The sequence below is a fragment of the Pseudopodoces humilis genome, chromosome 1 (genome assembly GCF_049639895.1).
Source record: "Pseudopodoces humilis isolate 2021_Gansu_Grassland_sample_001 chromosome 1, ASM4963989v1, whole genome shotgun sequence".
Lineage (NCBI taxonomy): Eukaryota > Metazoa > Chordata > Aves > Passeriformes > Paridae > Pseudopodoces > Pseudopodoces humilis.
Window position 1 is genome coordinate 28,206,429 of NC_142200.1, and position 14,170 is coordinate 28,220,598.

General features: G+C 42.4%; 1 long non-coding RNA gene across 2 annotated transcripts; it reads right to left on the reverse strand.

Moving 5' to 3' along the window:
* Window positions 1–49: 49 nt before the first annotated feature.
* On the reverse strand, window positions 50–6,618 carry LOC148185033 (uncharacterized). Of its 2 annotated transcripts, XR_015774002.1 has the most exons (4): window positions 6,434–6,618; window positions 6,083–6,300; window positions 3,973–4,261; window positions 50–912 (listed from the first exon to the last, which is right to left on the reverse strand). It is a non-coding gene; the product is annotated as an uncharacterized LOC148185033 (long non-coding RNA). The 2 variants fall into 2 exon arrangements; XR_015774001.1 differs by lacking the exon at window positions 50–912 and having other exon boundaries at window positions 3,667–4,261.
* Window positions 6,619–14,170: the final 7,552 nt, after the last annotated feature.

The following is a 14,170-nucleotide window of genomic DNA, read 5'->3' on the forward strand; positions in this document are numbered from 1 at the left end:
ACTTTGTTATGAACAGGGCTCATTTCCTTCCCTTTCATCAGAGGGCTGATGTTTACACACTGTGAGCTAAGACATACAGGGCAGGGATGTTGAATTCTAAGTTTTGCCCCTGTGAATCTGAAGTTCAGCCTTTAGCTGGGGACTGTGGTTTCCCACTTGCAGGCTCACGCTGCTCCTCCTGATGCATTCTCCAAGCAGCACTTCCCCTGTCCTGCTCTTGCCTGGCAGCCGGGGAGCAGCCTCCCTGTGCACAGCAAGGGGCAATCCTGATAGCAGAGGATCGTTTGACCAGGATATATGCCTTTGCCATAGTAAAGCTGATGAAGCTTCTGCTTGAAACTTGCAAGCTGGAAAGGCATCTCTGAAAAAAGGAGTAGTTTCTTGGGAAAAAAAAAAAAAAAAAAAGTATAAACTAATACCATTCCTGTCCAAATTCTTGACTCCTAGCTTTGTTAGGTCATATTTTGATTTTCCTTTGGCTAACGCGTTCCTACCTACTGCTGCAATGCCAAGTCCAATATAAATAGCAAGTCTATTAAACTTAATGAGTGGTTTAATCACTTCTTGTGCCCGCATTTTCCTCCCTTCCAGCAGCACCTCCTCACCACACACGTGCGCACTCGGTGCCCTCTCCAGCACAGGAAATCGCTGAGCGAACTGTTCTCAGAGCCAGAGGCGGAGCAGCTCTGGCCCGGAGGCCGCTCCGTGCAGCCCAGCAGGAGGTGCCGGTTCCGGTGCCGGTCCCGGTCCAGTCGGGCGTGTCCCCGCCGTCCCCATCCCCCAGATGCGGGCGCTGCCGGAGCGAGCGGCGCTCCCTGCAAGAGCCAGCGGTCCCCACAGCCCCGCTCCTGCCACGCAGGGACTCAGCTGCCTGGCTTGGATCATTCCAGTCGGGAATCCTACGGCTGATTCCTGTAGATATAAAAGGGAAGGGATTTGAAGTCATATAATTACCAAGGAAGCATTTAAGTGATATTTCAGACTAAATTCCACTAATTAAATGCCACTTAAAGAGATAATAATCTCTGCTATAATTGATGTTTCTGAAGACAAATGGGCCGTCTTCAGAATTACAGTTCTCATCATGTTTTCTACATTAAAAGGATCCCATTTTAGACCAAAATCCAATACCTGTGCTTCCCTCCCTCCACTCCCGCATGGCTTCGTCTCTTTTTGATCCAGTTTTGCACTAAGACATTACTAGCTTAGGTGCATTTGGTTTAGAAATAATTCACAACCTCATGTACTTCCCAGAGAAAATTTTGAGACAATGATTCAGTCTCTACCTGCATCAGTAACTTCCTCTAACCTCATTCCTTGTAGTAAAATAATTCACTAGACTCAAATTTAGACTTCAAATAATCTTAGCTGCAAGAAAACAATTTCTGTTTAAATGACCTGTGCATTTTGTATTTTGCATGCTGCCATCATCTTGCTTTATGCTTCTACATTTGAGACCTGTTCTCCAAATGTGGCCTTACAGAATCATTATGTTATAATATTACTTCTATTATGCTATAATATTACTTCTGATGTGAAGTCCTAATGGAAATCTGCTACCCCCGAAACAACTTTTTAGCAATGCAAATGTCACTTAGAGAACAATAATATTATTTTGGTGCCCTTAACCAAACATATTATTTTCTAGTTTATTTGCTTAAACTGCCAACCGTTTTCTCCCTCTCCCACACACTCATTTCTATGATGCCAAGAGAAATATTTATGTTATAAAAATTATTTGAAGACTAAGCTACACTTCTCTTTTTGGCTTACAAAATAAAAAGCAAACATTATGCTAAGATTTATGTTCTAAATTAAACTTTGGAGAGAAAAAGATATTTGCACCTTCCTGAATTATATTTCCCTGTTTATGTCCAGAAGATACAACTGTGAACAGACACAGCTCTTCTTTTCTTTTTTTTCTTTTACAATTTCTGGAGAAGGAGAAGAGTTTTCAAGCACATTTATTTCAATGCAAGGCAAATTACAAGCAAACTTCTCATTACTCTGTCTCAGCTTTGCCTCGTGACACCTATTGTAAAGCCTTGCTCTGAGACAAGACTTCACTGGTTTTTATCCAGGTTGTAAAACACCAAGTTATGGCTGGTGAGAAAGGGAGGAACCACTGCCAAGGACTGGATTTAAACCACCAAGGTTGTTTTTAACCAAGCAAATGCCATAGCTCAAAGTGTCTTGTCTGACTCTGACAATCACTAGTTCACCAAGCATTCATTTCAGTATTTTTCAGTAATATGTGAACATTCCCCTTTGGCTATTGGCTAAAAGCAAACTTACTCATCCTTCCCAGGCTTTTAAACTGTTAGCTTTGCAGGCTTTTTAGCTCTCCTTCTAAATACTATGAGCAGTATGTATGTATATATATATATATATAAAACAGATTCATGTGATAATATGTGTGTGTATATATAGTCTGTGTGTATATAGTGTGTGTATATATACGTATTTCAGAGATGCTTTCCACAAAATTAGTTTTCATAGTGACAGCATCCAGAAAAGGGAGGAAAAACTATGAACTAGTCCTTCTTGGGAAAGATGAGAATAAAAATATGCGCAGACTAGAACTGTATTACATACAACTCATACCAAAAGCAACGCGGTACTCTCCACGTTTATTGAAGCAGGTGGGAACTGCAGAGTCTAGAGATCAAGACACATTTTTTCCACGCATCCAGTGGAAGTAAAAACTTATCCCGTGCTGACCTCCTGTGGTACGTAAGGAATCTGCAGTCGCCAAAAATAGTAGCCAGAAGTCAACAGCATGGCGAGGTCGGAGAAATGCTGGTCCTCCAGTCCCAGGCTGGGAACACAATGAGCATGTCCCAGAGGACACACATCCCACACTCCTTTAAACTTTGGTGTTTAATCCTTAAGTGTACAAAATCCTACATCTTACCCAATACTTAACATGGTGAATTAATCAGGTAAAAACAGCTCCTAAATTTGAGAAGGATTGATCTAAATTCCTTGCAAAGAAATATGAGCAGCTTTAGCTTGGAATCTTGTCCTTCATCCTTGCAGGTTAGAGCTGTGTTTGCATTATCACCAACACTGATTTATGTCACTGTGCACAAGGCACAGAGCATCCCTCTCTCACTACTTGTGGTTGAGAGCATTTGACTAATTAATCTGTGGAAGGCCAAGTCCTTTGTTCTGATACCTTTGCTGTTGTTCCATTCCCCACCAGCACGGTGCACACACAGCTCTCACAGGGAGGTGATACACATGCTCTGCATCTCAATATTCACTCCTCTAAGAGCTTGCTCATGTCATTCAAATCACTCATTCCATTTAGGGTTCAGAGGATCAGAAAATGAGTCAGTAAGTGGGAACCCAAATATGTTTAACACTATCCCTCAGTGGTGAGCCCGTTTAAGGTCACAGGAAGCAGACACTAGTAGCTTTACCAGGGGTGAACTAAAGCCTGAGGGCCAGGACAAGAACAGGATTATCATGTTCTCACCCCACTCTGAAGTTCAGTTGCACTAGGTACCCTTTCATTTTGGTACACCTATGCCTGTCCCACTAGGCCTGTTTCCCCCTCCCTGGGATGCACCTCAGCTACTCTCCAGATGATGCAGGGCATTCCCTCCCCTCACAGACACAAGGCTCTCTCTAACAGTGCCCATACAAGTGTTCAGTAAAAAGCGAGCTCTGAGTCCTATCTCAGAGGAAGGAACAAATTTATTCCTGCAGCCTTGCTCTTTTGTCATTGGCAGAAGAAGCACCATGTATAAAGCAGGCCTTCCCAGTGCACCCTCTGAAACCAGAGCACACTAAGGATGCCTTCATCTTCCCACACAGCTGGAACTGCTACTCAAACACAAACACAAAATCCTTTCTAGCTGTAGATCCTGTGCTTTAAAGTCCCGCCCCCTCACAGTGAGCACGCAAGCCACCCCCAGAAATCACTGCCAGATATGCTTTTAAGTCTTTTTCAGGCCATCAACACACCTTCTAGCCGTCATAGAGGAGAAACTGGCCCTTTATTTTTGCTTCTCATTATTTCTCCCCTCTTCTGTGCTCTGGTGTCTCTCAGCATCACTGCTGTTACTTCCCGTCGTGCCTGCGTTGTGAAGTCAGTAAAGTGGTGACTCACATAACCAAGTTTAGCCCGAGTTTTTAGCCAGGGCTGACCAGGCTTTCTACAGTGCTGTAGTGCAGAGATTTCTGCTTGGACACTCAAATGACATCCTCTTTAGAAAAGGGCTGGTTCCTTCCTTCTGGCCACAGACCTCTTGACCTATGAAGCCAAACAGGATACAGAAAAAGGGAAGGAAGGAGGAAGGAAAATGTTTTTTACTTCCACATCTTTGATAGAAGCCAGAAATTTTCAAAAACATTTTCAAAATCCCACTCCCAGGCTGCTTCTTTCTTGGGTTCTCCTTTCTTTAAATGTTCGTATTTTCCCCCAGAACAGTGGTGAGAGGTTTTGGCATTTCAGGCTGAACTTAGACCATTTGGCTCACTACATGGGCTGATTTTCTGTGTTCCTCCCTCTGCTGGCTCTGTTGCTTCCCAAAGTCAGCAGCAAAATGAGAAGTGCAATCCCTCACCGAAGATGTTTCGCATTTAGAACCTACACTTGACAAAGACATACCCTGCACTGCTACCAGACATGTGGAGAGAGGCAGAGTGGGTATGGTGTCAGGGCAGGGGAACTAGAAAGCTATCAGAGGAAAGCAAGATGAAAGTGGAACGGAAATGAAGTGAGTGATAAAATAATTCTGTTATATAGGAGCAAGCCAGAAGGATCAAAGGATCTCTTATTTGCATTTTATCCTCATTTCTGTTCCTTGCCATTTCCTTCCTCTGCTGTATATTATTATCACCTCTATTATAAAACTTTTTGGTTGCTTGCAATTATTCCCCCTTTAATCTCGTGCTAGGCTCTTCCTCTTTGATCCATGCCTTCTTGCCATATGACTGATAGTGTGACTGCTGCCTATATATGTAAAAACATGCATTTATTTCAACTTCATTTCCCCATCGTGTCTCCAGTTAAGTTGCATGTCCTTTCTCCTTACCTCAGTTAGGCTTGATTCAGCTGCCAGTAAAAATGTTGCAAATGGAAAGTTCCTTCTAATGTCTTAATTTTATTTTTGCACAAGTTACAGTTACAATTTCATACAATAAAAGAACACAATCTACAGAGAGGAATGCCTAAGTATGCTCTTCATGGAAAGGCTAAGCAGAGTTCAATAAAGAGATAAACCTGTGGCTGGCAGACCCTCGATTCTTTCTTTTTTTAACTTCTGAATAAAAACACCTTTGTTTTTTCTGTTCACTCCCTTGCCTCCCTCCTACCAGCCTCGCCTCTCCTGGGATCCCTGCTCCCCCTGTCCCTGCAGACCAGGCTTGGTGGCAGGGCTGAAGCATTCCCTGAGATGACAGGGAGTTGAGCAGAATAGTCAGAAATGTCAGAATAGAGCAGAGTCAGCTGGAAAGTCAATAGGGAAGATGCTCCTTCTCCCAAGGACAAGCCAGGGTTGCCTTCTCTGGTGGGAAGGAGGAGACAAAGCAGAGCTGCCCAGCCCAGCCTGGCCCCATCTCTCTACAGAGGGAGGGCAGCTTCCACATGTCTCTCTCTCACAGGGCTGACACCAGGCAAGAACACCTGAAGCCCTATGCACCTTTTCTCACTGGTTTCAAGTAATATTATATAACTGTAGTAAATCCTTCGAGTGTATGAAACACACTGGCCCTGGATGACAAGAAAATCTTATCTTCAATCTTCTTCTCTAAAGGAAACACTAAAGGAATGGCCTGGATAGCCTGAAATAGTCAACCACATGTATGTATTCTATACTTATGAATGTGGTAATGAGTATCAAAAAATACTAAACTCCACAAAATATTTAAGAAGCTTGTAGCATGAATATTGTTGATTAAACCTCTCAATTTTAAAAGAGACACAGAATATGATGGAAAAATTCTTCTTTCCCTTTTTCACTGAATTCCTGACAAGCACCTACAAATAAGCACCCCAAGAGCTCAGGGGGGAAAAGGAGCCACTGAAAGGAACTAGGAGAGCATCTAAGCTGTAATTTTCATTCTGGCTTACATTAATCTTCTGTGAAGCAACACATCTTCTAGAAAAATCAAGCTTATATCCTCTGTGAGCATCTGGTCCAGATGAGCAACATGGGAGCAATCCCATGTTGTCCTCACCATCTGCTTCCTTGTGAAGAAGAGAGTTATTTGAGACTCTAGAAGAGCAACAAGTGATCATTTTGTTTTCTTTCATGTGAGTTTTGTGCTAATAAGCACTGAACAAAGCACCTGCAGAGATGAGAGTGACAAAATTAATTCAAGTTTCTTAGCTTTAAGAGGCAGCACTGCCTCTCTGGAATTAAATGGGACTGCGGTTGTTTCTTATATTGCTCTGTATTCAAATAAATCCACCAGTACTTACACAAAATGCAGCACCTCATTATTTTGTATTCTTAGATCACAGCACAACCTTGAATATCTTTCCACTGCCACCCTCACAGGTTACACTGCAGACACACAAATGATTTGCGTGTTGTTGCATTAGAAAAGAGACCTAGGGATGTTGCTACCTCTCATCCTTCTCTTGCACCATTCTCCTCAACACACCATCACATCTCAGGTGATGCAGCTTAGCCTTCTCTCTCTTTTAAAATCTTTAACAACTGTGAGTTAATTGATGTCCCCTGTGTTCCCTGGTGATCAATTACAATCAATCACACAAGCCCCACCCTCCAGCCCTAGTCATTAATTATATTTCCCTCTTAGGAATATACTTCATACTTTGTTGAAGATTCTAACATCAAGAGCAAGAAACTGGATCTTGCTCTGCAGAACTGGAAAGCCCTGCACTAAAACACCTTTGGCAGCTGTAAGTGTCAACACCTACTCACCACGTTGCATTTCAACCTTCTCTTTAGTAAGGTGCATTAGTCAGACTCCTGAAATTAGTGCCTTCAGGGCTTATTTTCTGTTCCTGTGGTTCTTTGAACTCAAGCCAGCCTGTGCCTTCCCAAAACATTAACAACTGTGGTAATAAATACATCTGATAAGAGTTCACAGAACATTAACATCAGCAGGCCAACAAATGGCTACCAAGTGTTGGAGAGCGTTATGTGCTGGGGATATATCACAGACCGGGGAGGCTCTTTAAGACCTCCAAAGGGCAGTTGCCCTCCTGGGGAGTGTGGATGGGCACAGCTGACATGAATTGACTCACAGGGCTGCATGTCCCAGCCTCAAAGACTTCAAAAGCTTCTAGTTTAGGAGAGGAATATATTGTTTGTCTTGGTGAATCAAGTTTCTTATTGATTGACCAGAGAGAAAGAGAAAGAAAGCCTGACTGACTCTGATTTGGTTGTTTTATTTTTGCTGGGTAATGGTGTTCTGATTTCCTAGGCTTTAAGACAGAAATAGTGTTTAATGTGCATGGCTAGTGAAATAACAGTGGTAACAGTTATATTATATGAGTGGTCAGTCTGCTAGTTCACAGTGTGAACAAGAAGATGCAGACAGATGATGGGGCTGAAGCCAAAATTTGCAGAACACTGATGAAATGCGTGCACATATGTACTCTTTGTCTGGTGTGGTGATGTGCTTGACACACACAGAGGGGAGGCAGATAGGTTAGGGGTACTTTCTGCTGTTGCTCCCATGAGATGTGGCCTCTGGGGTTCTCTGCTCAGCCTGCACTGTGTTGCCAGTGCAATGCAGAAGAGCTCTCTCAGGTCGTTCCAGCAGTTTGGATTTCCTGGGGTGTCAGAACTTCCCAGGCAGCCTCCTGCCACCAGGAGCCCCAAGTTGTGAACCATTATCAGAGTTCTGACTCAGGTTTTGATGTTTTTCTCTTCTGATCTTAAGGTGTGATCCAGAGTGTGTGGTGCTTGTTTCATCAGGAATCAGGTTTCAGAAGCAGATGTAAGGGCTTTTCTTTTTTCATAGATTAAAGACTCAAGGCTATGCTTGGTCTTTTCAGATGCTGTTTGTGTTTCATCAGATACACAAAGGCCATCCACTATCTTCTTGCTGAACTGTATCTTAATCACCCAACAAACTACATGGCAAGCTCTAGTGGGAAGTGAATTGTGTACTGTGTCTAGTTAAATCTGCAGAGGGGATACAGACAAATCTAATGTAATTATCCAAACTGGAAGCTGGACAGAGCTCGAGTCCATGACTCCTTGTTACTTTAGGTTTCATCAGGGAGAAGGGGAGAGTGTGCAGGCAACAGCAATCCCTCTGTCCAGAAAGAAGGCTCTGCAGTGTGTACTGTTCACTTGCTGACTTCAAACACTGTGTCAGAGCACAGGTACAAAGGCTGTGGGGGAGAAGGACGCACGTGGACTTCAGAGGAAACACTTGGCTACTATAGCTCTTCAAACAGACAGATGGGAAGAATTACTGAATTCTCATTGTAGGGATCTTAACTGCAGGTGTCACTGGGAAATTCAGTGCAGCTGTCCTAAGGCACAAGCAAAGACAAATTGAACAAGTGATATCTCCGAGGTACAGACAGCAGTGAGGTTCTCTGAACAGGAACTGACATTTCTCATGACATGTGACAGAAAATGAAAATACAGGTTTTATATGGTGAAAGCCGCAATATTGAGGACTTCTGCTTCGATTTCACCCATCATTTCTCTGCCATTTAGTCTATTTTTGACTAATTTGGCTTCTTGCAACTTCTGAATGGTGCTGTTCAATGTCAGCCCTTCTTCTGAGACTTTATTTTTATTCTGAGCTGACAATTTGTGGCTGAGCTGATTTTGCTCTTTCACAACGGAGCTCTTTTGCTTGTACTGCAGATAGTACTCAGTGACTGGAGGGGATTATCAACAGTGGGAAGAATCAAGTTGGAAGTGACATTTCTGTCCAGGAAAACTATGGTAGACATGAATTCAATTTATAGTAGTACTGTTCAGTAAACATTTAAATACATTTTTTCCTAACCAAAACTTTGAAGAGTTGGATCTGGGTGTCTTTAGTCTACATTAACAAGGGGATAATTGAAAAACATATCACATTTTCTAGCTGCTTTAGAACTTGCACCAAAACATATTTTTATAGGAAAATGCAACTGTGAAAAAGTTGACTCTTTTCTTCCCTAGAAGAATGAACTATTTGATCAATAATTTCATCATCTTATATCAATCATATCTTGTTGGAAAACACAGGAAACAAGTTTGGGATGTTGGTTCTTACCATGGTGGGTTTTTTTTCCCCTCCACTGCATTCTATTCTCTGTCTGGAATGGGGCACAAGGAGAACTGTGACAGTGTTGAGTGGATATAAATCCCAAGGACTGAAAAGCAGTAAAACCACTTGTGAGTATACATCTCCATGTGAAACAAAGCCAAAATGAACTTGTTTGAATTGGAAGATTTCAAAATGAAACTTTCCACATTAGAACTTTGCTACATATTTCACTAGGGGGTTTGGGGTAATTTTTTTCAGTTTCCATCCTGAACACGAGACAAAAACATTGTATTGAAATACTAGAACTGAAAGTGTTCCAGTTACTTGTTCAGCACAGTGAAAACCAGCATGCATGCAAAGCATTTCTGAGGATATCAGAATCTTGGCCCTACAGGTTACAGCAAGCAGAGAATTTTGTGTTTCAAACTGAGCAAATGACTGTCTTTGAGGACAGGCCACCAGACATTTTAAGTTTCTGTTTTTAAATCAAAAACTAGGTCTTTTTAAAATCTGCCAAAGGTGTCTGGTGGCAACTTCTTTGATCAGTCCCTGATCAAACACAATTCGAAGTGTTGAATTAAGTCTAGATGGGAGACGATGTATGGTGTTAGGGAGAAAGTGATGGTGCAGATAAAGAGGACTAGGGTTAGATGTCCAAGGTGCCTATCTTGTTTGTTCAGGTAATCACAATTATTATGCACTTCTCTTTATCACTTTTGCCATCCATATGAATGTAATTCACATCTTAGTACGGTGAATTTTCAATTCTCTGTTTGCTTAGGAGGAGAAGGAGGCACCCTTTTTTGGCCCTGCTTTTTGAAAGGCTGGTGCTTATTGGCCTGCTGTAAAGAGAAACTTCTGAGTCCTTCTAATGTACTTCATTATATCTTAAAAGCTAGATCCTGCTTTTGGCACAAGATGAGGTAGACAATTGAAAAATGGGCTTGTAGTGACAGCAGCCACAGGGAAGGCACAAACAAATGATAGGACAGACTGTGCACAAGAGCTCTGCTTAGATGCAGCGGAGATGTTTTAAGCTGGTAACAATTTCTGCTTCTTTGATCTGCCAATGTACAGTTGAGGGAAATGCAAGAAGAGAGGCTTCAAAACTGGAAGCATTCTAATGTAGTAATTTCTAAAATATCTTTAAATTATCTGAGAGATATGGTCAGACCCAGAAGGGTAAAGGGCTAGAAGGCAATGGACAGCTAACAAGCACCTTGTGTGGAGTAAAGGGAAGAGAGAGGAGAAACTTTCCAAGGGGGTACAGGTGAAGGAGGGAAAGACATCAAAATCTTTGACTTAGATGGCAATGTCACTGAGTAGGGTGGAAGCCAAGATTTTTTAAGGGTCTGGCTCACAAACTCTGTAAAGCACTGCCACAAAACACAGTACTGTAACATAGGCACACAAGTGCTTTGCTGAAAGGTTCTTTCTGATTGTTTGGGTTTTTTTCTTTCTTCAGCCATTCTGTACCATCCTTAGCCATCTTCTATATCTGTTGGCTACGCTGCTGTGCATTGTAGTCTATCCCTTTACCATGTTCAGGCTGTCTGTCCTTGCCACTCCCTTTCACAAGTCATGAGACTCCCCAGAAAGAGTTTAACAAGTTTGGTCCACTGGCCTTTTAAAAGAGGGATGGGAGAGATTGCTACTATCTAAAATGTTCCAAGGGGCTGGTGGCTTGGCCCCACAATGTAAAGGAGTGTTACTTCTGTAAAGGACAGAAGGAATTGACTCAGGTCTGAAAGGCAAGAAGTCATCAAATAAACAAGATAAACAAAGCACGACTATCATTCTTCTTTCAATTCAGTGCCTAATGCACTAATTTCACTACACAAAATACAAGCTGATGCAAGTACCCAGGAATTAAGAAAAAGGACAAATGGGTGTTTTCTTTTGGAAGTGGTTTTCATATGAAGTTACAAAGATTAAATGCCTTTCTAGCTACTGATTGTCTTTAAAACTATGCTATTCAAAAATCCACTCAAATTTTCTGTAAGATATTCTTTAACTTCACAGACAGATTTTTCTACTGTTTTCATATTTGATTACTAGAACAGCTTGGGGAAATCTAACCATATTTCTGTACTCTGAGGTTCTGAGAAAATACTGAAATAAAAAGGGCAACAGAGTTATGTGGCTGGAGGCTCTTGAGACTTATAAGGCTAAGCACAGGAAGCATTCCACTTAAGAGCAATGCAAAAGCAGTGACAACTCATTTGTGTCGCACTGAAAGCTTCTTTGGGTCAAGCCAAGGATGGCCCTCCTTGTAAGATGAAGAGTAGTATCAACAAATATTTCAGGGTGCTTTTCCTCCTCCATGCTGATGACGAAAGCTTAGTACCTCTAAATACAATTTACAAAAGCACAGTGGTTGAAATTGTTCAAGAATCATAGAATGGTTTGGGTTGGAAGGGACATTAAAGACTTAATTCCAACCCCACTGCTGTGCAGGGACACCTTTCACTAGACCAGGTTGCTTGACACCCCATCCAAACTGGCCTTGAACACTCCCAGGGATGCAGCATTACACCATTCTTGATGAAATGGTGCACAGCTATGGGAGCTGGGACCACGCACTGGCATCACTTAGAGTCATAGAATTATTACTCAGAGTCTCTTAGCTCTTCTCTTTGTGCCTTAACAGTAAATCTGTACTTCTAATTACTGCTTTTAAGCACCCTGGTACCACTGAAGATTGAATACCTAAATTCAAGAGGCACCTTTGGCCATTTTAAACTCCCAAGAAAAAGTGGTACATTAACTCAGCATGTTATCTGTGCAAATCTGGACTACTACATCCCAATTCCACGCATATCCAGCTTTGTGCTGGAAAGAGCTCTCCTTCACTATTGTATGCATAGAGTCAGAGAGTATCCTGAGTTGGAAGGCACTAACAGGGATCATCAAGTCCAGTTCCTGGCCCTGCACAGAACCATCCTCACGAGTCACACCATGTGCCTGAGAGCATTATTCAAACGCTTCTTGAATTCTGTCAAGCTTGGTGCTGTGACCACTTCCCTGGGGAGCCTGTTCCAGCACCCAAACATCCTCTGGGGCAAGAATCTTTTTCTAATATCCAACCTAAACCTCCCCTGACACAGCTTCAGGCCATTCCCTCAGGTCCTGTCACTGGTCACCACAGAGCAGAGATCAGTACCCGTCCCTACTCTTCCCCTTGCAATGAAGCTCTGTACTGCAATTCGGTCTCCCCTCAGTCTCCTCCAGGCTGAACAGACCAAGTGTCCTCAGCTGCTCATGGCTTCCCCTCAAGGCCCTTCATCATCATCATAGTTCTCCTCTGGATGCTCTGGAATAGCTTTTTATCTTCTTTATATTGTGGTGCCCCAAACAGTACACAGTACTTCATGCATATTACCTTTTCCTTAACATTTGTATTCTCCCTGCCTCAAAAAAGACCTACCTTAAATATGTAGCAGGTGAGCCTGTTACCTGATTTTAAAGGCTTGTCAACTGAATGACCCTCCTGGTCTTCCATAGACAGCTGTTGCAGAGTATAAGGACACTTCCCTGATGAAGCTTCAGGTCAAGACACTTATCCAGGGAAACTGTTTCTGGATAAGTGTCCTGATGACCTGAAGCATCATCAGAGCAGTAATATAATAAACTCTGGATTTAAAGTCCCCAGGTATTCATACAACCTGACAGGAGGAGCAAGGAGAAAAACCTCAGGGTTTTTAAGGCACGACTATTTTACAAGTGAGAGCTTGCATTCACTGGCTTGTTTTTAAGGAAGGCAGTTTTAAGGTGTCCTCATGTTTTAAGGTGTCCTCATGTTCTGTTTCCAAATTCAGCTGGACTTGACTGTTTTCAGATGTGGCAACCCATGAATCAGACTAACTAAATGTCTTGAAGTTAGCTGCATAGGCAGACTTCTTGCCTGAACAAACATATTCAACCCTAAATGTGGTCTTAGCCCTGTGAAAATGTCGGTAATTGCTTTCAGTCTTAAGTGATGTGATAGCTCAGGATGAAGTACTGCCTGGCTTTTCCCTGACACTCTGCTCAGGCTACTTAGTAAAAAAAAAAGTTACTTAGTTCTAGGTGAGGCCTCTCCTCTGGTCTTTTTTTCCATTCCCTATTTCTGTTCTTATTGTCACAAAGCACTGAAGGAACACAGTCATTCCTACAAAATTACTGTGGTAAGTGGAAACTTCGCAAATAACCTAATTGGGTGACCACAGACATTATTTAGGGAGAACCCAGGGGGCTTGGGGAGGGAGAGGAAGGGAAGCTGGAATTTATTTTGTTGTTTTACAGCTAAATCCTTAAGTTTAGTGGCTGAATATCTGAAGTAACATGCTGAAGGAGACAGGTTCAATCTCCTTTCTCCTTCCAATTGGTCTGTCACAGAGAGATGCTGGAAGGCTTAGCTGTAACGTCTGAGGCATGAAAGTGCCCAGCTGACATGACACTCACTGCCAGGGGTTACAGACTTGTAGTAGGAGAAGAAAACACAAATTATATCCACCTCCTTTCTCCCTTTACCTTGTAGTTTATATTTCATACCCTAGAAGAAACACACATTTTTTGATAAAAAGAAAAATACTCAGATATATCTGGTGCTGCTGAAATTGGCATTTTTTAACTTAAATCATTATATACTTTATAAAAGATCCAAGCAAGCGGGTCCATGCACCCTACATGTTCCACCAGATCCCTGGCCGATCTGCAGAGGACCAGGTCATAGGATAGCTAAATATGTAATGAAGTTGAAATTTGTGATAGCTTTTCCTACTAGTTACCTAATCACAGCTACATCTGTATTAGACTGAGCAGGTTAAATGCCTGTCCTCTGACTCTAAAGGCTCCAGTGGCACTACCCAGCCAGTGTCCATATGGCAGCATTTTCCTTGTCTCCTAAAACAAGTCTCCATGATGTCTCCCAGGAACCGTTTCTGGCTTGTGTCTGGGCACTGGCTGAGAAGTATGAGCTGCATGG